At 43.0% G+C, this 23,426-nt stretch overlaps 1 protein-coding gene across 1 annotated transcript in view; it reads right to left on the bottom strand.

Moving 5' to 3' along the window:
• snd1 (staphylococcal nuclease and tudor domain containing 1) overlaps nt 1-23,426 on the bottom strand; it is a 157,028-nt gene that overhangs the window by 59,088 nt on the left and 74,514 nt on the right. The gene's annotated exons all lie outside the window — the stretch shown is intronic.

Genomic DNA, 23,426 nt, shown 5'->3' with positions numbered 1-23,426 from the left:
GCAGTGACATACATACAGAGACCACCTATATGTCCACTTTCTGGTTTCCATTTGGATAAATCCAAAAATAAGAGCTATAAGGAATATACACTTGTTACTTTCTTTATAAAATATTAGCCATACAATAATTACTGTCTGTACTCATCTGTAACGTGTAAAAAGGTAATGCAGAGTCGCTATTAAGACATAGAGCAGCCACCCTTCCAGGTCATGATAAAATCCAAGTTCACTCTAATTCCGTATAATCTGCTTTCTCTTACTCTCCCTCCTCTCTGCTATCTCAGACACTCACCCCATTTTTGTCTCTCTTTGTCTCTAAGTGCAGGGGCAGTTATGTAACTAGGCTATTAGAGCATCGCTGGTCCTCAGAGCACCTTAATGTCAAATGGGGAAGTGGACGAAAGCTTGGACAAAAAAAAAAAATTGGGTAGAACCAACTTTGCTGTTATCGACTACCACTGAGGGAGCGGATGCGAAAACAGTACCAACAACTAAAAGCAACACTCTTCGTTGGGGGAAAATATCCAATTTGCAGGAAAAGTAGGATCTCAACTAGAGCTTTGATGTTCTCTGGCCTTCTTCTGACTCTGTCCCGCAAGGTGTTAAAAATGTGAAAAATTAGAATTACAATTTGTACACGAAAGCTCTAAATAAAAAAAAAAAGGATCTTATTACTATAAAATGATGAGGAGAAATATTGTGGTCCTCTGGTTACACGTTTTTGATCGACGAAGGGGAGTTCTGACAATCATTAATGACCTGAAACGTATGATTTACGACAAAAAGTCAAAGACAAGGCATGGCACTAAGAGATGCCACCACAGTTCAACAGGAGGAAATTACACACACTTAAAAATGTCCAATTTGCCTGATTGTTTAAGTGCTGCTGATGATTTAGAGTCGTTCTCTGATAGTTTAAACACACACATCTACAGCGTTTTCAGCTGAGGTGCAGAGAGCTATCTTGAGGTGAAAGGGGGATTTCCATCTACATTTATTCCGGTACACTTTAAGGAAAACGCATTTCCGCAGCCCATGCAGCAACTACATAAGTGTGATATATATCACAAACAAGTGAAAAGTCACATCAGCCATGCGCTCATAACATGGAGATGCGAATGCTAAATTACCGGCAGCACAGACATGCGGTCCAACAGATTTTCATATTAGAGCAAATTAGTCTGTGTTTTTTCACTGGCCACGGATAGAGGAAACTTCCATGGAAGGACGATTAGATTTCTACTGACAACAGCACGCTATGACTAAGAGGGATGAAATTGATATATATATATATATATATATATATATATATATATATATATATATATACACACACACATCACACAGGTGAAACACGTACATCAAATTATGAAATACACAAAGAAAGGACTTTTTTATATCTCCCCGAGCAGAGGTGATAATTGTCAATTCATAAGGAAAAACATCAAACTTATCTGCACACTTTGTGAATACTTACAAAGTACTTCTCGGCAATACAATTACTCAAGAAGTTAAAAAAAAGTAATTAAAAAAATATATATAAATGCTAATATTTTGTAGATATAACTGAACAGTGCACAGACGGAGTAGATGATACGCTAACAAATCAGATGTAGTAAGAAAAGCCAAACAACAAGCGGACAACTCAACATAAACTAATCATGACTGTAGTTATTCGTCCTTGTGGTGTCCTGCTCGGACTAAAGTCAAACATAAAAGGTGACTTATAAACTTATTGGTGACCAAAACCGTGACGGCGTCGTGAAATGAAAGGAAAGTGGCATTTTAGCAGGCAAGTGGGTATGAGATGAAGGAGGCTAATGGGGAGGTCAAATGTGAAATTAAGACGGACAAATTAATTTAGAAAAGAGAGAGCGAAGCCCAATTTTCCACTGGCAGAATAAGATCAGCCCAGGAGAGGCTTAAAATCCGTGGCCGGACGGCAGAGTAATACTAGTGTTTGTACAATTTGTCGCACTTAATAACGCTCACGATGTGAGAAATGGCCTGATCACAGCTCGTTTATCCTGTGAGCGATCATTGCCATTAACGATAATATGTTCCTTTCTCTGCCTTGCTATTCTGCTTTCAGACTGGTTTAACTATTAGTTTTGGTAGATTCGTTATATATAAATAGTGTCTCAACATTACTCTAACCAGTTGTTCTGCTGTTGTGTCAGCAGTTAAAATCTTTCTGATTTTTTGATAAGACTAATTATTTTAGTGAAGTTGTGTTCAGCATTTGTCAACTCCGTGAAAGGATCAGTAGATTGATCAACTTTACAATCATTGCAACCAGTGACCATCTGCTGCAACATCACTTCCTATGCGTGCAGACATCGTGCCACCCCAGAGCTTTTTAGCATGATCTGACTAGATTTAAGAGTTTTATGAATACACACAAATAGAAGAGTTAAGTAAATAGCTTCGGTGACAACGCGGAGAGGACAGGCGGAGGCGGAGTGGAAACTGCTTTGAGTAGAGCCCAGATGGTTCCCAGCGGAGGCCTCCTTCGAGCCAAGATGGCTCCCGCCGGAACACAAATGGGCTCTGGTAATCTCATAAACGCCGGGATTGTGTCGACACAGTGGACGGAAAAGAGAAAAAGGGCAAAATACGTATACGCACAAACCCGTCGTGTGTGTGTGCGCGCGTGCAAGCACGTACACATGTGTAGTCGTTCACGAGTACAACAGACAGCCATTTGGTAGCACTGAAGTGAAACCTGGCCCGGGGGCATGTTTTAAAACTGCAGCAGATTTAATTCACTTAGCTGTTTGAAAGTGGAAAAAAAAATAATAAATTCTGAAAACACTGCGGTAGGTGACGCGTCTTGTCAGAGCCGTACCCCCCCACACCAAGAAAATTAAGGAACACAGTGGGTCGGCAATTTAAAAATGGGCAAGCAATGGGAATTCCCTTTTATCACCAAATCAAAAATAACTTCTTTTTTTGATTTATTTTTTACCTGCAGGGTAAAAAGCACACACATTAATAACCAAAGGTTACAGAGAGCAGGTTGTGCTCACTTATTTGTCAACGTCTCCATTTTTTTAAAGCCCATGAGGTCGATCCTGGGGCACAGGTTTGAAACACAATTCGACTATCGCTTTAAGCATACATTACTGTATGTGCTGTGGATTCTCTCATCGGGAAAAGAGCAGGCTATATACACAATGCAAGGTACAGAGGAAATTAATCTGTCAGTCAGAGCTTTCAATCATCGCGGGCAGAGACTCCACTGCCACTGCTTAAATCTCGAGTTTTATCGCACATTCCAATTACTGAGATCAGTTATCACCGGAGAGATTTTAAGTTTGCATCAGTCAAATTACCAGTTCTGGTCGTAAAAGTTTAAAAGGCTGGAGCCTTGACAGTAGCAAACAAAAGCATTTGTTCAGCGTGTACCCCGGGCTCTGTGTGTGTGCGTGTGTGTGTGTAGCAGGAATGCAGACTGGCAGGTGGAGACGTTTTGGCACGTCTTCATTCATTCTCATCAAGCAACAAAGAGACGGCTTCTTTTATGGATACTGAACTTAGCTGGGCTTTTTACAGATTTACAGAGGAAGGGGAAGGTTTTGCGTGTTAAGTCCTTACACCTCTGTGTATTTGAGTGTTAAGAGTTCTTAAGAGTTCATCCGATTCATGAGTCTGACTATATGTGTGTTAATGAGCCTGATGTCAGTGCACACGGCGGACATGACAGGGCAAAGGAGGAGGCCAGAAGTTACTGACAAACAGAGAACCGACATCACTTTTTCTCTCCATCTCAGTCATTCTATTTGTTCAACTCCCTCACAACCAAAAGTCGGAGAAGACAAATACAGCAGGCAGAGAGAAGGACATAGAGAAAGTCATAAACAGAAAAAAAAAGAAAGACTGGAGTAACTCTCATCTACAGCCCCTTTGCTCATCCAGCAGAATAAGACATTTATCAAACTGAGCCTTGGAGAAGATTGAAGGAGGTGTGTGTGTGTGTGTATGCGCGCGCGTGCACGCTCCTTTGTGTGATGGGGTAAAGAGATCAAAACTCCTCTGAGCAATGACTGATCCTGAGCTTCTCGCTTGTGGTGCAAAGCGGGGAAAAGGGGGTGAGAGCAATCAGATAATCTCTACACCTTAATTCATATTCCTAACCTTCCCTATTCACTTAAAGAAAATCAATGGCTCTGAACACTTAATTCAGAGTCATGAATGTCACATGAAAAGGACAGTTTGTCCTTTTCATGGGGACATGTGGTTTTAAGCAGAAAAAGCTGGGCAATCGACGGGTCAGCTCCACTGCTCTGAGCCCAGTCTTGCGTGAAAACTCCATTTGGAGGTATGAACGGCCCCATTCCACAAAAGTCCATCATCTCTCTCACTCTCTCTCTATTGCCACACATGCAGGCTTATATGGAACTTTTTTTGTTTTCCAAGGTGGACACACAGAGTCCCTTTAAATGATACATCTGTACCTCCGAGCAAGACGTGCAACCACAACTCTGATCAGATTTCAAGAGAAAAAAAATCAATACCTGGTGAAGGTGTTGCTGTTGGGCGGAGATAATTAATCAGAGCTAAATTGCAGACTGAATCAAAGTGTCCGAGATGACAGATGAGCGTGGGGCAACGACTACTAGGTAATAAATACACTATTAATGTGACAGAGTTGCTAAAAGCCACGACAGCTGTGTGAAAGGGACCCTGCACAGCTCCAGAGTGATGCTGCAACATGTGTGTGTGTGTGTGTGTGTGTGTGTGTGTGTGTGTGTGTGTGTGTGTTTAAATGTATGCACAGTGTAGACGGCCCCAAGCAAAAATAAAAATACTTCTGAATGTGTGTGTAGACTAATCTTGCAAAAAATGATAAAAGAAAAATATTTATGAAGTCACGTGATTTAAAACAAGACTAACTAAATAAATAAATAAATAAATAAATAGCCCCCATGCTCACACACTCAAAAGCCACAGGCACTACCAGCCGTACTATTGCATGTCACCTTCTAAAAATCATCCCACAGCCCATTATCAATAGTGCAGAGCCATTACTAAGGTCCATAAACTGCTGTTAATGGAACATAGTAGCACGCGCTGCCGGAAAAGAGGGACACGTGCTAAATTCCTCAAATAAAAATTAGCTAATTGATTACATAATAGGCAATTTTCTGGTGAAGCTATCCCCATGTCCTGCTGATGAAAAGACCAAACTAATAAAAAATAAACCTCTTTCCTAAGTGCCACACTTGCTTAGCTGCACTGGGGATGTGTGGCTCTAAAACGGCTAAGTGTGCAACCACGTCATTGTTGTCAAATGGAGAGAGGAAAAGGCCGGCTGGTTCCAGGAGAAATCTATGAATATAGATCACATTTTACAGGGGGAAAAAAAAGAGCCAGCATGAGAGAGAGACAGAGAAGAATAAATTAATGAATTAAACAAACGTCTATTGATCCCTTAATGGCATAGATAAGGCAGGGATGTAAATAGCATGTTAATGGGGCCTATAATTAAAAAAAAATTCTTCAAACTGGGGTGATCAGCTGCAGCCAGTGTAAAAAACAAGTGAGTCGGCAAATTTATGACCTGTGAAGCCACAAATCACAAAACAGGGAAAAAGGCCAGTGAGGGTAAATGAGGTCACCAATAATCCAAAGGTGGTAAAATGCAGGTAATGAGATTACTCCTGGATTTAACACCAGTTGATATGATTGACTTAGTTTGTCACCGAACACACGAGGAAATGAAATATATAATTTGTGAGATATTTTCAGTGACACAAGAGGAAAAACAAAATTTGAAGACAAGTCACGTTATATGCAAAAAAACAATCTAGATGAGAAAATGGAGAGAATACTCAGCTGGCATTTTAATACGTGGTTTATAGTGGGATTTCCTTTTTATCCACATGTCCACACAAAACATATTAAAAACCTGGAGGAGATGGAGCATATTGTCAGGAACAGCAAAAATAGTGGGACATTTTTTAAGATTGAAAAAAGTTGGATGAGGTGATGCTTTTCCCCTTCAGCTATGCTAAGCCAGTAGGATGCCTGTGGGTGCCGCTTATTGACTGTTCCCGCTTTGCCAAGCCAGGAGTACAGCTAAGCTCTAGGCCAAGGGCCAAACCTGTGGCACCGACCAATTCCAAACTAGGTTGGTTCATTAGCTCTCGGACCACTGGGTCAGGAGGGACAGCCATTTGTCACATGTTGATTGAGTTGAGCCCGGCAGGGGGAGGGTGTGTAAAATAGACTGGAAAAACCCTGCTGCATTATTTTGGAGAAAGTGTTTACAATATAAACATGCTTGCAGTATAAATACATCCCTGAACCAAAGGGACAATTCATTGGATGCTTAGCAAATAAAACAGGGGAAAAAAATTGAGAAGGGCTTGACTGTACTGAACCGCGGCTTTTACAGACTTTGCATTATTCGAGAACAAGAGGTGGAAATGGAGGGCAGAGCTAATGTTAAAGGAAAAGAAAAAAATTCAAAGGTGAAGATTGGCCTCACCTCTGCAGGATATTGCGGTCCACAGAGCTCAGTTCACTATGTGCTTCCATGAGGAAAGTGTGTCTCGCAATTTGGTAACAAATTTCCAGCACCCACAACTCTACTTTTTTCAAACGCCAGAGTCTATTAAGTCACCAGTAAACTAACCACAGTACATGTTAAATTCAAGGAGACGCAGGATTTTTTCCAATCTTTTATTTAAGATTTATATCTGCAGCACACCTCCGAACCAGATGCAGAAGCTACTTCGTATTCCTACTACAGTCATGGGTTTCGGCCATAATATTCCATGATCCACTTTATGTACAAATTCGCTTTCTCACGATGTATAGACAAGGCCTGTTGTGAATTGGGTCGGGACAGTTTGTCATCTTTAAAAAGTGGGTCCCCAGATGAAAGGTTTGAGAAACACTGGTCTAGATGCACTCTCTTGGCCGTTTCACAAGAGTCGCCATAGTATTTGACGAAAAACCCAACATTTGTTTTGTGTGTTTGTTTTTCCAATAGTTTTGACCAATATTAGAAAAGGACGGTGCTGTCAACGGTGGTACAATGACGTGCACACATGGGCAGGAGAGTGTGTGTGTGTGTGTGTTTCGACGTCTGTATAGACTCTCCTAGGGGTGATCAATGTGACTCAGCGGGTCCCATGCATCACTGTCAGTGGAGGGCTGCTGTCCGTCGGTGGCAGGGTGGGTAAAGTCAAACAGCCTCTCGAATGGTCATGGCCATTAGTGGTCAGGCAAACAAGCATGATCTCCACCATTAAACCTGTCTGATGCTCATTAATGATTTTTTCTTTCATCAATGGATAATTGATGTGCGCCCGGCATCGCTGTTCAGACAAAGCAGGTGACGCCAGTAAGCTGGTGGAGAGGGCTAAAAGAGAGCTGGGTCAGAGCCGGTTGAATCAGTCGGATGAGCTTCAAGTTAATGCAGGTGAGACAGAAAATGATTTGGCATCATTTCCTGCTCGTCTCTTTGAATTCATTCAGTCATTATAGTCATTATTCTGGCATCACTCGCCTTTCAATTGGAGATCAGACTATGTAAGACTCCCAATCACTGGGGAATTGTAGAGAAAATGAGGCAAGAAAAATGGAAACAGCCAGAAACTTATACAAGAACTAAGCTGTTTATTGTACCTGTGATCCTAATTAGTAAGAGTTGTTGACAAAAGCTACATTAGGCCATCTCCACTAAACACAAAGAACGTGTGACTGCCGCTGCCAAATGCATTCATGTCTGCTAAGGCGCTCCATTCTTCACTGATTTAAAGACAGCTTTCACGCCATTTTACTTCCAAAATATAACAAGCCCAAGACGTCTCTGGCCACAGTGTTTTAACAGAGCCGAAGAGACTGGAAGGCTATTAAAGAAAATTTCTGCATAATTTCAATGTTTTAATAATAGATTCAATACCTACCACTTTCCCACTCAAGTGAATCAGATATCTGAGACCACTTTCCAATCCACTTGAACTGGAAAGTAGTCTCAGCGGTCTTTCGTTGGACACCAGTGTATATTAACGTCATTGCTTTCAAAGTTATGCATGTATTATATTCTAATTGTAATGTTACCAATACTGATAAATCTAAATGGTATGTATGCTGATCCAAACCGTAAGAGTCATGATTAGTTGTCGTATTTGATACCTACAACAACACTTTAAATCAATGCTGAGTGGCCTCTGAAAGTGGCGGTCTCAATAGGGGCGGTCATCGTTCTGCCTTACTTTAATGAAAATCTATAATAATTCACGTCTATGGTCTGAGTTACTGCCAGTGCTGAGGAAAAGCATTAACGGAAAGAGTTAAACATGGGAAGCATTTCAAAGGACGGGCTTTGAAAGACTTATGAAGCCTTCACAGAAACAGAAAAGTCAAAGCAGGGATGGAGCGAGAGAAAAAGCAGAGGTCAATAGTGAGTCAATCAGAGCAGAAGCTGGAGTTGTCCTTTCTGGGTGACCTACAGAACTGTACAAAATTAAAGCAATAAATTATGGACAGATCTACTGGTGAGGGGGTTCAAACTAACTGCACTAGGCAGTTTTATGTGGAGTATTGTCAAACATCTTTGTCCCTTTGCCAGTGACATACAACCTGAAACATCTGAACTGACTTTGGATTGTTTTTCTTCTGGTGGCCATTTATTGAGAATTATTTAATTAAATTCACTAAACTGCTGAATTCAACCATTATACTCAAAGATTACAGCATTTGGTGGTTGTAACCCACGACTAAGAAAACAAACACGTGAACAAGGTCATGCAAAATCGTGTCATCGTAAAATGGGCTCGTTGGAACCCGCAGGCCCTAGTGATGCTCACTGACCTTCGTGATCTTACTTTTGTCATTTCCCCCCCAAAGCCACTACATGTACAATAATTAGACACCATGGGGCTTTGACAAGTCCCAACACAGAGAAAGGGTCAGTGACATTGAGTAATGCGAGACCTGTGGTGATGTAATGGCCGACGAGATTCCACATCAGTCAGTGTTTCTCCAACTGGTCTAACGGATCAATAGTGTTGTGAGGAAGCTTGATCCTTCAACTAACACATTGCTCCTAGCTAAAGCCTCCAATCTGAGTCCATTAACTTGATCCTTCTGGTTCTATGATCTCCCATTAAATTAGCTGTTTTTATGTATGTAACCATGGTTGGGGGGTGATGGCAGAAGTGGGTCATATATATGTACATATAAAATGAGACGGTTTGAAAACAAAAATGGAAAAACTCCAACACTCAGCAAACCTAATCATGCTAAACCCGTAGTTAAATTAGTTTATAGATCCTTTGTTATCCAGATGAAAGAAAAAATGGAGCCCTCATATACCAGAAGAGGTAGCTGAGCTGGAACAAGGCTCGGCGTTGGGCTCTAACAGCCCGGTTATTAAAATCAATAACAGCAATAACTACAATCCATCTCATTTTTAAGAGAGGGGCGACATGGCATGCCGGTCGATGAATATTGAGCTACATTTGTAATATTACTAACATCATATAATTCGCCTTAACTGAATAGTGTGAGGGTGCAGGTGGGAAAACACAAATTGAACTGGGCTACAAGTTATTGAATGGGGTGTTAAAAACAAAATGTCACATAACTCTGTGAAAGTTATTACTTCAGAGTAGTTTTAATTTTTTTGTCAGCAGCAACCACACAACCTAGCTTCAACGGATTAAAGTGGAAACAAAACCGAAACAAAATAATTGAAACTCAACACAGTTATTGGATTTCTAAACGTTTTTCTCCACTGAGTTCCCATCAGAACATAGTGTTCTGGGTTGAGACATGCAGCTTCTCCAGGCACCGGGGTGTCTGAAAGCAATGGGAGGTAAGGGTCCAAATCTTCAAATCACTGCCTGAAGCAGTCAAGGTTTGGTGGGAGCAGTCAAGCCACGTTGACCACATTTGGGGTTGGTCAAAATGATTGGAGAGGGCATTAAGCCATATTACCTCTCAAAAATAACAGCACTGCTTTTCAGCACATCCATTTATATATACACCTTGTGCATAACCTATAAACCCTGGCCATTATTTTGCAATCACTGAGCAGGGCAGCAGCAACAAGGACACAGGGGGAAAAGGAAATAACAATGACTTGTTTTTACAACCCGTGACAAAGCGACCGCAAGTTGAATGTGAAAACATTGTGGGTGTTTTGTTCAATTGGCCAGTATAGCGCCCTGTATTAGTGTGGTGGGCGAACCAATGGGTAACATCTTTCAGAGGTTGACCGATTGTTGCCCAGATTAATCAGTGCTGACAGGACGTTTTATAAACTATTGGTATCAGTGGAACTCGGCCACAATTCTGGGGACATACTGTAGGCTTCTAGCACAGAGTCAAGCCAGGGCTTTACCTACCTTATGAAAAACATGATTTGTGTAATTGCTTTGCTTACAGTCATTGTGCTCTGAGCCGGTGACTCACTCCACCTGAATACCTGGTGTATTAACCCTGTATTAACAGAGAGATTATAAGCATTATAAGTTGCAACTGTATGGCATTAATGTGTTTTTTTTGTGCATAGGTCGTGTGGTGCCCATTTTTCTTCAAAAAACAATTCTACAATTCTTTGAAAATTGGTCTAATTTTACTTTTTGAAAGAAAGAAAGAAACGAGCACTTACAGCTATATAGTAAATATTGGAAGCCTTAACCACAAAAGGAAAAAGGGGGGGGGGGGGGGGGGGAGATTCTACAAAACCAGCTAGCTAATAGCTATATGACACTGTATTATGTGGGAAATGTGTCAGTACAGAAAACACTTTCTCTCTGCACCATAGGACGCCGGAGCTATTTTTTTAAGGCGGAGAGAATTATTTCTAAGTGCAAAACAGCGGTTGCTCCGTGTTCCTATATCAAATATCCCAAAAATATTATTTCTTTTAAGCGGTGTCAAATTATTTGACTATGAAAACAAGTCCAAGTTGAAGAGACGTAGCATTCTCTTCATCCTCAAAAATGCACAAAAAAGGGAATTTTCTTTTGAATGCTAAAGTTAACAATGGGCATTGGAACAAATAACCCTATTCAGTATTCTCATTAAATGGGGCCAATAAGGTGGTAACAAAAATGAAAGACAGGAGTCTTTACCTTCTATGGTGATATCCACTACACGAGCAGCTGTTTTTTCGCTCACACTCCACTTGCTGCAGGTTTATGAGTCGATTTAAGATTTCATAATGGAATTTTAAATATTTATAAACCTGTGGCTGCAATGACTGAACTAGAGTTATATGCCATAGATAGCCCTTTGTGGGGAAAACAGTGGGGTTACATGATTCCTTACTGGACATTTCAGTACACTGACGCCTGTAGCTGACGAGGGCACAAAAAAAAAAGTTGGACAAAGGCCAGCTGGAGTCTTGTCAAAGATGGGAGAATGAAGAATGCAGACTGATTGACAACATCAGAAACTCAATTACTAAGAGTCAATTTAGATTCTTCCACTCGAGGAAAATGTTCCCAAGAGTGGACCTGGGCAAAGCACTAAAAATTATACAAAGACGCACAGTTCATTATTCAGTATCTGCTCAAATTTCCAATTTCTCCAGGATAAAAAAAATCAGTGAGTGCGTATATTGCAGATGAGGTGGGGGGAAAATTCAAAAGCACTCAAAAAAACATTTCTCAACATTATTTGGACTTTCGATGACCTTGGAGGAAAGATGGCGGGTGAAAGCTAGAAGGGGCGCAGGACAAAGATGGCCAGGCCGTCATCATTTGTCTCCACCTCCTTTTCTATCCTCTTTCACCAGTTGACACGGCAAATGGCGTAGCCAGCCCGTGTCACTCAAAAAGCCATTTCTGTCCTCCCAGACTCTGCCTGTGCTGACAGGGTGAGAGAATGAGGAAGAGAAGGAGGAAAAAAAGGAAGAGGGAGAAAAGAGCCGACAGAGGCATTTTTCAACATGGCTTTTTGTCAATTTCTGTGTGCTTGTCAAAATGAGAGGCAGTGCCTATAGTTGCTAGGCTGGTTGGAGAGTTGTTAGGTAGAGGTTGAATTCGGAGTGTGAGAAAAGCTGTGGAGATGAGCTACTGAAGAGGTACTTCATGTTGCTATATGGTAGTGACTAGTAGTACGGTAAAGAGTCAACACTGCAGACTGGAGGCTGCCAGGAGTCTGATGGACAGGAAGACTTTCCCGCTCCATCCAAGTGTATTTATTCTCGTTATAAATTAAATCTATAAAAGGGATGGTATTAAAAATACAAGATCCAAAATGTCAAGTAGAATATCCCTCAAATTGTGTACAAGACACATTGGTGGCCGCAATGAGGGACAATGAGAAAGTAAAATACAATCGCTAAAATGAATCCTTCAAGCAAACAGGTAGTCACAGAGGTCATGAGAGGAAATGATGAACTGACCCCTCAGTCAACGGTACAACACACAAAAAACCTCTTGGGACAAATCGTGCTATAATGATTCTTCAATTTTCTGGCAATCCAATTCAACCTCGCTGCACGTTCAATCAGATAAATGCCAAGTGACCATCAACAAATGAGACGGGGGATTGAGATGGGTGGTGAGTGAGGGATGGGAGAGAGACAGGAGAGGGGGGTGGGGGGCTGATTGAATCAAGTCATGCCTACTTAGGAGCCATGCAGCTGGCCCGTTGCTGGACTACAAATGATGACTCACTGGCAAATATGATTTGCCCTCTATCTTCTTTCCTCAACTGCACCTCATTTTGACCAGTCTGACTATGCTAGTACCTGGCCATGGTGGATTATCTAATCAGTGTGGCGTCAAATAAATGGGATTACAGTCCACCTGCGATTGGTTTATAGGCCCACCTTTTGGAACATGCTGCCATGATAGAGCTCCATCACAGGTTGAGGGGGAAAGGGTGAATAGGCAGATGGGTGTTATCTTCTCTTCCTAGCAATCTCCCTCAGCTAGGCCACGTGAGAGTAGCCACGTGACGGATATTACAGACCAAAAGACTGTCCTCCTAACAACAAATTCAAATACAATTAATCTCTTTTACCACCAATGCAAGAATCAAGTCAAACAGTACAAAGAGGTTTGTACGGACGAGGCAAACTAAAGTACAGGCGGGCGCTCAAAACAAACTCCAGACTTGGAGACGGTGAAAGAGAGATGTTGTAGATGTGTATCTGGGCAAAAATCAAGAGGATTGGAGGCTGTAACAGCTGTTGTTGCAGCCGACAATCTGCAAAGACAAGGCCTTAGTTTAAACAGTTGAGAAAGAAACTACAAGTAACGATCTATATTATTACCTGAATATGAAATGAAGGGTCTATTGGTCGTAATGTAAAGCCCCATCAAGTGCTATAACAACTTACAGCACACACACATTATTGTACCCGACTCCTGAACAGACTGCACAGGATTCAGAAGGGACTGTAGCCTTTACATTTGATTTATTAAAATAACCTTGTCCATGGAAAGGGAAGGTTGCTTCCATCTTTTTACAGATATTTGAAGTGAGCCTACGACCCACAACAGAGTATAAAATGCGACACCATCAGTTTTCTCTCCGACTTTGTTCCCATCATCCCTTTCCTGTTTTTTCTTCCTGTCATTTGGGGAAAAGGAAAGAGGAGAAAAAAACAATACTGGGCCTCCAAACACCTCCATAATGAAGAGACAAGGGAGATAAATGAGGCTAACAATTGTGGAAAAAGATTGAGAGCAAGAGAGGCAGAGAGAGATGGAAGTAGAAATGCGATGTACGCATGGGAGGAGGAAGGTGGTTAAAACTTGGAACAGGTCAGAAATGACGAAAAGAGTGTTGAAGGAACCCCCCCCCCCCTTCCTCCTCCTCCTCCTCTCTCTGCCCCGCAAGGCTATGGAGATGCTGCTTATCAGCAACACCTTAGAGAGGACACCAGAATCAGTCAGGGATTCATTGTGTGTTTGTAGTTTTTTTACAGCATCTCCTACTGATTGTACCAGAGCTGTAGCACATCCTTTCTACCTGTGGACAACCTCTGCAGGATTGTGAAGCATGTGCACAAAAGACCATGGTTCATGTCTCAGCCACAGCTCAATACGACTCTGTACAAAATATTGGAGTTTGTCGTGAGGGGACATGAACAAAAGGGCACTAACACGTCCTTAAGCTAAGTGATGTTACTAGACTATGTTTATTACAGTTTGACAAACGCATGCATTATCTTCTGCTGTTTTTTAAAGATGCTGCAGTCACCATCTTTGGCATGTGCTGTCACTATGGTTACGCGTTTTTTTTAGACCTATCGCTGCTGCAAAAATCTGTTAGAATGTCCATTCAAATACAACAGTTTGATAATGCAACAGGACAATTGCAGGATTGATCAATGGCAAATCCAGTGTGGTGAAGATATGTCGACTTCTACACATGTACACATATTTTTATAATAAAAACACACGTACTGAATCCCAGAGAATAATTCTATCTAACAAACAGGCACACACACTTCAGTATGTGATTTTACGTTTGGCTTAAAATGCAGCATCCTGCAGGAGGGCCTTTAACACCACCAGGTGTGCAATATGACAATTGTGCTTCCAAACAGGATGGATGGTGCTCACTTCAAAACAGGCAGGGGCACAGTGACTCTCTTCAAATTCAATTTCAACAATGTGGCCACAGGCAAAAAGCTGACACCCCACCACTGTATCACGGAGCTACAAGCTACAACAATCTTGTGGCCGGCTTGACACTGGCGCTGCACGGACTTACTGCTCGAATACCCAGCGGGGCACCTTCTAAGAAGCAAAAACCCTCTGCCCGCAGGCTGTTGTCTCGTGGTATTTCCGCTGATTGAATAAGTGGAGACCTGTGTCTCGGTGGTTTCATCAATTTTCAGTTATTTATTGCCGGGTACAGCTGAGCCACTAAAATGGATGGCATAACAGGGATAAGCGACAAGGAAGAAAATAAACAAATGCCAGCTCTTGAAGAAGGGCGTCTAGACAGTTAAGTCAGCAAAGCCATCTCCAGACAAAAGATGAGTGTTAAATTGCATACACAGGCACTCAGTCTTGCCACCGCTGTGTGTAACTGTACAACAACGTGAATGAACTTAGAACACATCTGAGGCTTTGGAGACAATTAGAGAGCGAAGAAAAAACAGCTAATACCTGTATCCACCAGAGCAATGATGTGGAATCACTACATGTGTTCACACATTGAGGCAGAGCAGGAGTAAGCTGAGAAATGACTCAAGACTCAAATACATCATTACTGGAACAGGGTGCCGATGATAAAGTAGAGGATTACTTTACTTGCGGCATATCTACAAAAAAGAGTGTTTTTTCTGTACTGAGCACTTTTGCAGCATTTACAAATAAATGCAATTAAGCATTTGTCAAAATCATCTCTCTGTAAATACTTTTACCTGGTTATGTCTTATTGTGGGATCACTTGAAATGAGGGGGGGGGGGGCTGAGCTGCTGAGATGAAGCAATAGGTGTCAGTCAAACTTATAATTTTCAGCAGGATGTCAAACAATGAGTGGCAGGAAAATGAAAGAGAAATCAATCTCTGCCTGGGGAAATTACCACTGTTCATCCATGTGTGTGCGTGTGTGCTTGTGTGTGTGCTTGTGTGTGTGTGTGTGTGTGTGTGTGTGTGTGTGTGTGTGTGTGTGTGTGTGTGTGTGTGTGTGTGTGTGTGTGTGTGTGTGTGTGATGAAAGGTTATTATGGGGGAAAAAACTGGGACACCAATAAACACGACTAGGGTGCATGTGACCTAGACTGATGGCATCAGTGAGAAAACTGACCATAGAAAGACCACCAGCAGGATGACTAGTGGGCAGTGGCCTACTAGTGCCATTTTATCTGGGTGGAACTACTTTAAAAACGTGGTAACAGATCGGTTCATAGATTGTCATATTCGCCAATGCGCGATCCTGCATTTTCTGGCAGTATCCGAGGCATTTTTTCCAATACTGGTAACAGAATCAGATCATCCCTACTTATGAATCCATTTCAAGAACAATCTTTAGCCAACTGATTTTCTCACGCAAATACAAAAACCCAGCAATCTACAGGAGCTGAAAGGTAAATGTGCTTTTATCATAAAATTGCTTTTGCCTGTGAAAAACAACTCCCACAAGCATGTCAGCACACTACTCAGAACACAGCATCAAAACTGCAGCAAATCATATATTTATTTATTTTTAACATTAGGCTCAGCAAAAGTAGGCAAAAGTGCTAGCTCCCAAACAAATCATGCCTGTTCCATGCTGTGCGGATGTGCACATTCAAATACAAAGTATGTGAGCTTACCACACACGCATCAACACACACACCCAACTCATGTCAGCCGGATGTCTTCCCTCTCTCCCAGTCACTAATTTCCTTTCCTACCCCTACTCAGGGCAGGCCAAGCATACCGGCTTTAATCCCCCGAAGCTATGTAGAAGTGCGAACATGAGAAAAGGGATTAAAGGCAAAGTAAGGCTGTATGTGCATGTGTGTGTCTCAGATATGGCTGCATTAGCAGGATTTCATACAACAGCTACATGTAGAGCAGAAGCACTTTCATGCAGCAGTCTGAGGGCATTTGGGAAGGTAAGTTGAATTATTTTTTTTCTTTTAAGATCACAAATATGACAATTGGTTTTCTCTACAGCAATGGTGCCTCCCATCACAACGCAACTCTATTTCCCCTCATGTGCGTTCACCCACACAAACACATGTTGCCATGTGTAGTGGTACTTTAGAGAACTCAATCGACATCCAACCATCAGCTCTCCTTAGTGACTGTAAGCGGACTGTGTGGGAGGACCGGCTCTTATAGAATGGACTGCTGTGTTATTGACTTCAATTTAGAAAGTGCTGCCTGCTGCTTTTTCCCCCCTCCTTTCATAGCCGGGACCCTGCTGGCCCCCAGCCGCAGCCTACCTCCGGGGGATATCCCTGATTGCCCCTGCTACAGAACACACATTTGAGCAAGGTCGCAGAGCCCGGTGTAAAGGGTTCGACGGGGTGTGTGGGGACACGGCGTGTTGGGGTACTTTTTCCTTTCGACCCATGGTCTTTAGACTCTTCCTCACATTATTATCCTTCCTCAGGTGTTTGTCGCTAAACCTTCAGCCCTCTTTATGTCATGCATCAACATACGTCCTCGGCCACATAGGAAGGACCGCCTACTCAAACAACGTCCTCTGACCACCTACAGTTTCAAATTAAATATAAGTATTTTTAAACTTCTCAGCGCCCATATGTTGTTTTGTTTGTGGCCACGATGTGGCTCATAATGATTTCTATCCTTTTCAAAAGGGTAAAATATTCCACTACAGAGCGGCACCCCTCCTGACAACATTGACGACAGACTCATCTATATACTCAGACTGGCTTAAAACAACATCTGGTCTTCGAACAGGAATTACATACATGTTTATTTGCATATAGAGTGGGCAAGTGAGATCCGATCACAAGTGGTCACAGGAGACACATTCAGGAGGCATTCTAATGCCGGTTGTGAACAGACAAATTTAGAGCTGTCCACTTGAGATTGGATTTCTCAGGACGGATGTTAAAACCAGGCCTGAACAGGGCCGATGTTCTCCTGCGCGCTTGGGTGGACGACTGCTGAAGTGTTCCTTTGTTGGAGGCTGCAGGTACATCGGCACCGAACATTTGACGCTGTGCTGGCTGCGCTCATAGATTAGACACACTTAGCTTGGCTTCTCAAATCCTCCAGCGTGGGAAAAAAAATGGAAGGGGAGCGACAGAGGAAAAAAATAACTGTCTGGGAGGTGAGCAGTGGCATTGGAGAATAGAAAATGCACACATATACGAACTCCCACCCATTCTTTGCAGTACATGCAAACCAAATGTTATTTCATGTCACAACAAAGACTGTTCATAGCTCTTCAAAGTATACTACAGTTTATCATTACTATGTCCACACTGTAGAGTAGATAGTTCATTTGAACACAGATAAGGTGGACAGGGCAACTATCAGTAATGAAATCCAAATTGGGAAAATATTTGAAAAAAAGCTCTGTTCACTCCCTACCTCCTGTCTGCTTTCCAACACTGAAGAATCCTCAGAGAGCAGTTTGTAATATTGTGCCTGTACCCGGATATCTGGCACAAAGCAAAATACACAGCAAGACAGACAAATATGCTTACATGGAACTGGTAACCAAAGATTATTGGCACCGCTTTCTGTAGAACAGTCCTGCCATAATCTGGGTGTGGGGCCAGGTGGATTTGTCATAAAAAAAGAAAAGCTGTTACTTCCATCCCCTGGTCTCCACAGTAACAGGCCTCAGTTGGGCTAATCCTCCCAACAGGGAAGGCCTGATGGCGATTCGAGGATTAATACTTTCATAGAAATGAAACCGTAAAGACGGTAATGGTCGCTGTGATTTTCGAAAAGAGGGGGGACAGACGAAGGTCAGGGGCATCATGGTGGGAGAAGAAATAAAGGTGGCCATTTCCAGGACAACAAAAGCAAGTTGGTCTATGAGGCATGAAAGTCAATTCACCACCCAGCTGATAGCAGTGTGATTAAAGCAGTTAAGATGTGTAGTTTTAGAGGCAAACTAAGAGCTTTTCTGTAGTGCTTCATCCAATTACCTATACCAGCAGACATCTTTTACTTGTTATTGTATAAATGCTAGAGGAAAAGCTTGACAATTATTGTCACCATCAAGGCAAGACAAAACAAGGCGTTTGTCACTTTCACGACTCCCGTTTTGTTCCCCTATAAAAGCAAGTAAGTGAACTAAGACGAGTGGAAGTGATGCAAAAGCCTTGCCTGAGACTAATGTCACATATGATGTTGCAGAGCAACAGCTCGCCAGTTAGGAATTTTGTTTTGGCCAAGCCGAGGACATAAAAGCAAAAGGAGGTGGAGGGGTGGATCTGAATGAAGATGGCATATTTGCATATTAGGAGCTAAAAGTCGAAAAGATTTAGCTGCTCTCTCCGCGGTGAATTACTATGTTTTTACCTTCACATTGCTCAGAGAAAGGGTCATCCATTTCCTGTGGCCTGGCAGTTGGCAAGGCAACGTTGTGATGAACGCATAAAAAAGGGACGCTGCGTGAATCCCAATGAAGCCAACTGACCAATGACGCGGCCAGGGCGAGACACGGTGAGCATTAGCATATGGTCCGAAAAATGTGTGAGAAAATACATGAATTGTATTGTATTACACATTCAGCACAATATAGTATAAAATTATTTTTTTTCTAAACGCTTTAAAAATGAACGTTGTGGGAATTCAAGAGGTCAAAATTCAAGAGGCCGAGACAAACGTCTGAAGCATCTCATCCAAGCTCGCTCCTTGGCTCACGCTGATTGGGTTAACAGTGCTAACCTAGAATTATCTTTCTTCTGCTTCCAACTAACATGGCACTAGGGCTAATCCCTGCTCTGGCAGCCAGTATGAACACAGCTCAACATAATGAAGCCCATTAGTCTGGAGACAATGACTGCTAGAGAAGCTCAAACACAAGACGACAGAAAACCAGACGAGTGAAAATGGTCATCTTTTACTGTGAGCCTTCAAGTTGCCAAGGCCTGATATTTCCGTCATTTGAGAGCACGCACTTTGTCTCTCTGACACGCACACCAAAACATATGCTGAATGAGCAAAGACCAAGGGGAAGAAGCAGTTTAGAGATGGAGGGTGACAGCAAGAAGACAGAGGAAGAGAAAGCAAAAGGAAAGCAGCACAGCAAGAGCAAAAAAAATACAAACAGGCAAGAACAAGGCCAGAGAGAAGTCAGAAGAAATGGGGCAAGAAACAAGTTGAGTAAGGAGTTGGTGGTTTGAGAGAAGAAGGAAAGGGATAATGAAACATGACAAAACATATGGAAAGAGAGAACAAGAACGTTAAGGAATTAATGATTCATTACCAGTGTGTATTGTTTGACTAACCTTAACCGTCTTCACAAATTACTCTATACTAAAGTGCCCCCCAAAAGCATTAACTAAAAATGTCACAGGGTATTCAATGTAAGATAGTGTTATCAATGTTAGTGGACTGTACTGAGATGGAGGCCACACAAGGTCAGTGAAAGCAAACTAGCGAGACAGAGCAGGTGTATGAAACACAACAACTCATCTAACCTGGCCAGACAGATGCCACTTAGATACCCTATTGCTGGTTATAATCTCTTAATATACTTGCATATGATTGGTGTGTGTGTGTGTGTGCGCACGCATGCAAGAGCATGATGAGAAAAATGATAAACAGGAAAAAAATCCCCACCAAGCAGTTTAAGCCTTTGCCGGGACACTGATAGCAGCATGACTGCGTGTGTGAGACCGTGTGTGTGTGTGTGTGTGTGTGTGTGTGTGTGTGTGTCTCACACCTAATCTCCTGCAGAATTAATTCCTGGAGATTGAAATGAAAATGAGAGAGGAAGTGTCTAGTAGCAGGTTCTTTACCTCAAGGTCAGCATCAAAGAGTTTGCGGTGCCCGTGTGTGTGGTGTGTGTGGTGAGTGTGCGTGCGTGCGTGCGTGCGTACATTTCAGTATGGTGACCTGGAAAAATTTGGTTGTGATAACATCGTGCCAGGGTGGGCACTGGTATCCAATCGACCAGAGGACGTACGCGTGCACACATGCAACACCTAAATGCAGAAGATTTGTAATAGCTCTCAAAGCACAAGACAAGCCCCAAAATAGTGTGCCTCTTGTCTCCTTGTACACACACACAGCATGCCATATGTGGATTGCCTGAGGGCCTGTACTGTAAATCCTTGATCCTGGCAATGGCAGAGGCAATGACATTATCATTAGATCTATCATTTAACTACATTCTTCTAATCCGATTGTAATTGCTACTATACCATACTGCAGGCCATTCATCCAAATGGAACTACTGACACGTACACACATTCAAATAGACACAGGCTGCTGACCTACATGTGACTGGCCGCAGCCCAGATTTGCAAGCACTCACCCCAGGGGATGGGCTCTGTGCTGTTTGCATATAACCCCTTGAACATGCTGGCTGACGAGCAGCACCAAAGTAGGTCGCACGGTACCCCCAAACTACACCCGGGACCCTCCTGGCCCAGAGCAGGGGGTGGCTCCGTGGAGCCGTGGGTGAACCGGGGAGGGCAAGGATTGCAACGCAGGGGCAAAAAGGCTGGCATGACAGCGTGAAGGTCCCACATATCTGACAGCTCATCAAGCCGTCATCGGTCAGCAAGCCCTGGAGGTAAGGCCTGACAAGACTTTTCCTGTCAGAGCACTGTATGTTATACTGATAACATATGGGACCACTGTTTGGCCTGGGTGTCGGCTACTGTGCCCCAGTAGATGACAACTTTAACATAACCTAAACATTGAAAGAAGTGCAAATTCAAGGTTTGCTTGAACCACTACATGATTCGACCTGGAATTCTGGTACACCCCAAGAACATAAGGGCCATTAAGTTAGAAAAGGTTTCTCTGGTCCAACTCTTTGCCTCCGTCAGGAATGTCAAGAGAGGTGTGCACTCATTCACACACACAAACACACATGCTGGACCTTGAGAAAACCTTGCTGTGATCACAGAGTTTGGCTGACCATCCAGGCATGCTGGTCATTCCAGGCCAGGATCAAACTATATCACTCGAGGGATTGACCACTTTTGGTCAGTGGAGCATCACGGAGTTTGGCAGGCCATGACCCAGGCTCCATCAGTAGTGAGGAAGCAGTGTCCAAAGACAGACAAAAACAGGGTGAGAATAGAAAAGACAGGAAAGAGAGAAATAGACAGGGAGACCGCCAGGAGGAGAGTGGTGCCCTTGCAGCGTTGGTCATGTTACGGGTCAACGGATGATTCTGGGTGGATAGTAGTTTGGGATGTACTCTGCTGGGTGGCTAAAACACAACCTGAACTCCTTCTGGGTCACTCGCTCATCAAATACTGGGACACCACACCTACAGAACAGTGCCCAGGCACCAGCTGACACACGAACAAAGTTAGCAGTGCCAGTATGCACAGTGTAATATATTTGATTCATGTCATCAATAAGCACACAGAGAACAGGAAGCCTTCATTTGCAGTTGGCTTGGACTGACAATTGATTAATGTAATGTCTGTGTGTTGTTCTGAGCTGCACATTTGCCAAAACAATCCTGCGTTTGTATCGTAACCTGCTACTGCATGTCTGCTTGAGTATACCGTAGGCCTGCATTATCTCATGAATGCACCCAGGGGGACGCAGTAGTGCAGCACACCTTTGATATTGCTCTCCGCATGGCCGCGGTGCGAGGGAATCCCCTGCGGAGAGAAACGGAAACGGCTTTCTTACCAGGAAAATCCCCCCTATACTGCTGTGGCTGCCACCGCACTGTTACATGTGCTTGATTGAAGCCCTTCGTATTCAACTGTAGGGGAGTCAAGTCAGTATGTGTGTGTGTGGTGTGTGGAATATAGGAGTTGGCTCTATACTCTTGTGCCAGTGGGAATAACATACTGTGCTACAGGCAGTGTGACCTTTTCCTGCTCGCATGTTTCCCCCCCCCCCCCCCCCCCCCCCCCCCCCCCCCCCCCCCCCCCCACACACACACACACACACACACACACACACACACACACACACACACACACACACACACACACACACACACACACACACACACACACACACACACACACACACACACACACACACACACACACACACACACCTATCAGAACTGTCACAGCTACCTTTAGCAACCATCAATTACCCACACCACTTCCTAGTTTAATGGACATGAGGCTTGTATAAATCATTGGGGAGGGAGAGAGGGAGAGAAAGAGAGAGAGAAAGAGACAGAGAGAAAGACGATGGGACAGTAGGGTGAGTTAGTTTTGCATCTTCTCCCGTGGCAGGAAGGTAAAGCATGTCTTGTTTTCTCCTGCTCGCCTCCCTTAACATGACCTTTTATTGCTGGGTGCTTCCTCAAGCAACAGTTTGTGTTCAAATTGAGGGTTAAAGCCTGCCTGGTTGGGGTGCTCTAACTACCTGTACAGGCTTACACGATGAAGGGGTGATAAAGAGGGGAAAATCCAAAAGATGTAGAAACAGCTGAATTTTCTTTTCCTTTGATTGTATGTCATATAATGCACTTACTTGCATATTTCCAGCATTTAACATTCCCCTTCTTAAATCCTACTCCATTCAACTTTTGGTTCAGTGTAATATTTGGTCCTAATAAAGTTACCTAATCCAGCTCCTACAGTCTGAACTTTTTTGTTTCATTGCACAGAAGCGTGAGATTGAGATGAGATGGACTAAATCAAACTTCATGTCCTGGCAACCCAAAAATAAAACTGAGAAAGGGAGACAAAGCAGTGACATAAATGTTTTGAATGTGAGCTAGCAGGAGACTCTATATACCAAGATAGAGAGCTAGAGATTAAATGGAGTGACACAATGACAGACGAAGAGTGAGCAGAGAAGGGAAGACAGCGGGGAGGGCGAGGGTGTGTGTGTGTGTGTGTGTGTGTGGGGGGG

Source organism: Scophthalmus maximus, chromosome 12, assembly GCF_022379125.1.
Source record: "Scophthalmus maximus strain ysfricsl-2021 chromosome 12, ASM2237912v1, whole genome shotgun sequence".
In the NCBI taxonomy this organism is placed as follows: Eukaryota; Metazoa; Chordata; class Actinopteri; order Pleuronectiformes; family Scophthalmidae; genus Scophthalmus; species Scophthalmus maximus.
This window is presented reverse-complemented; position numbering and strand designations above follow the sequence as displayed.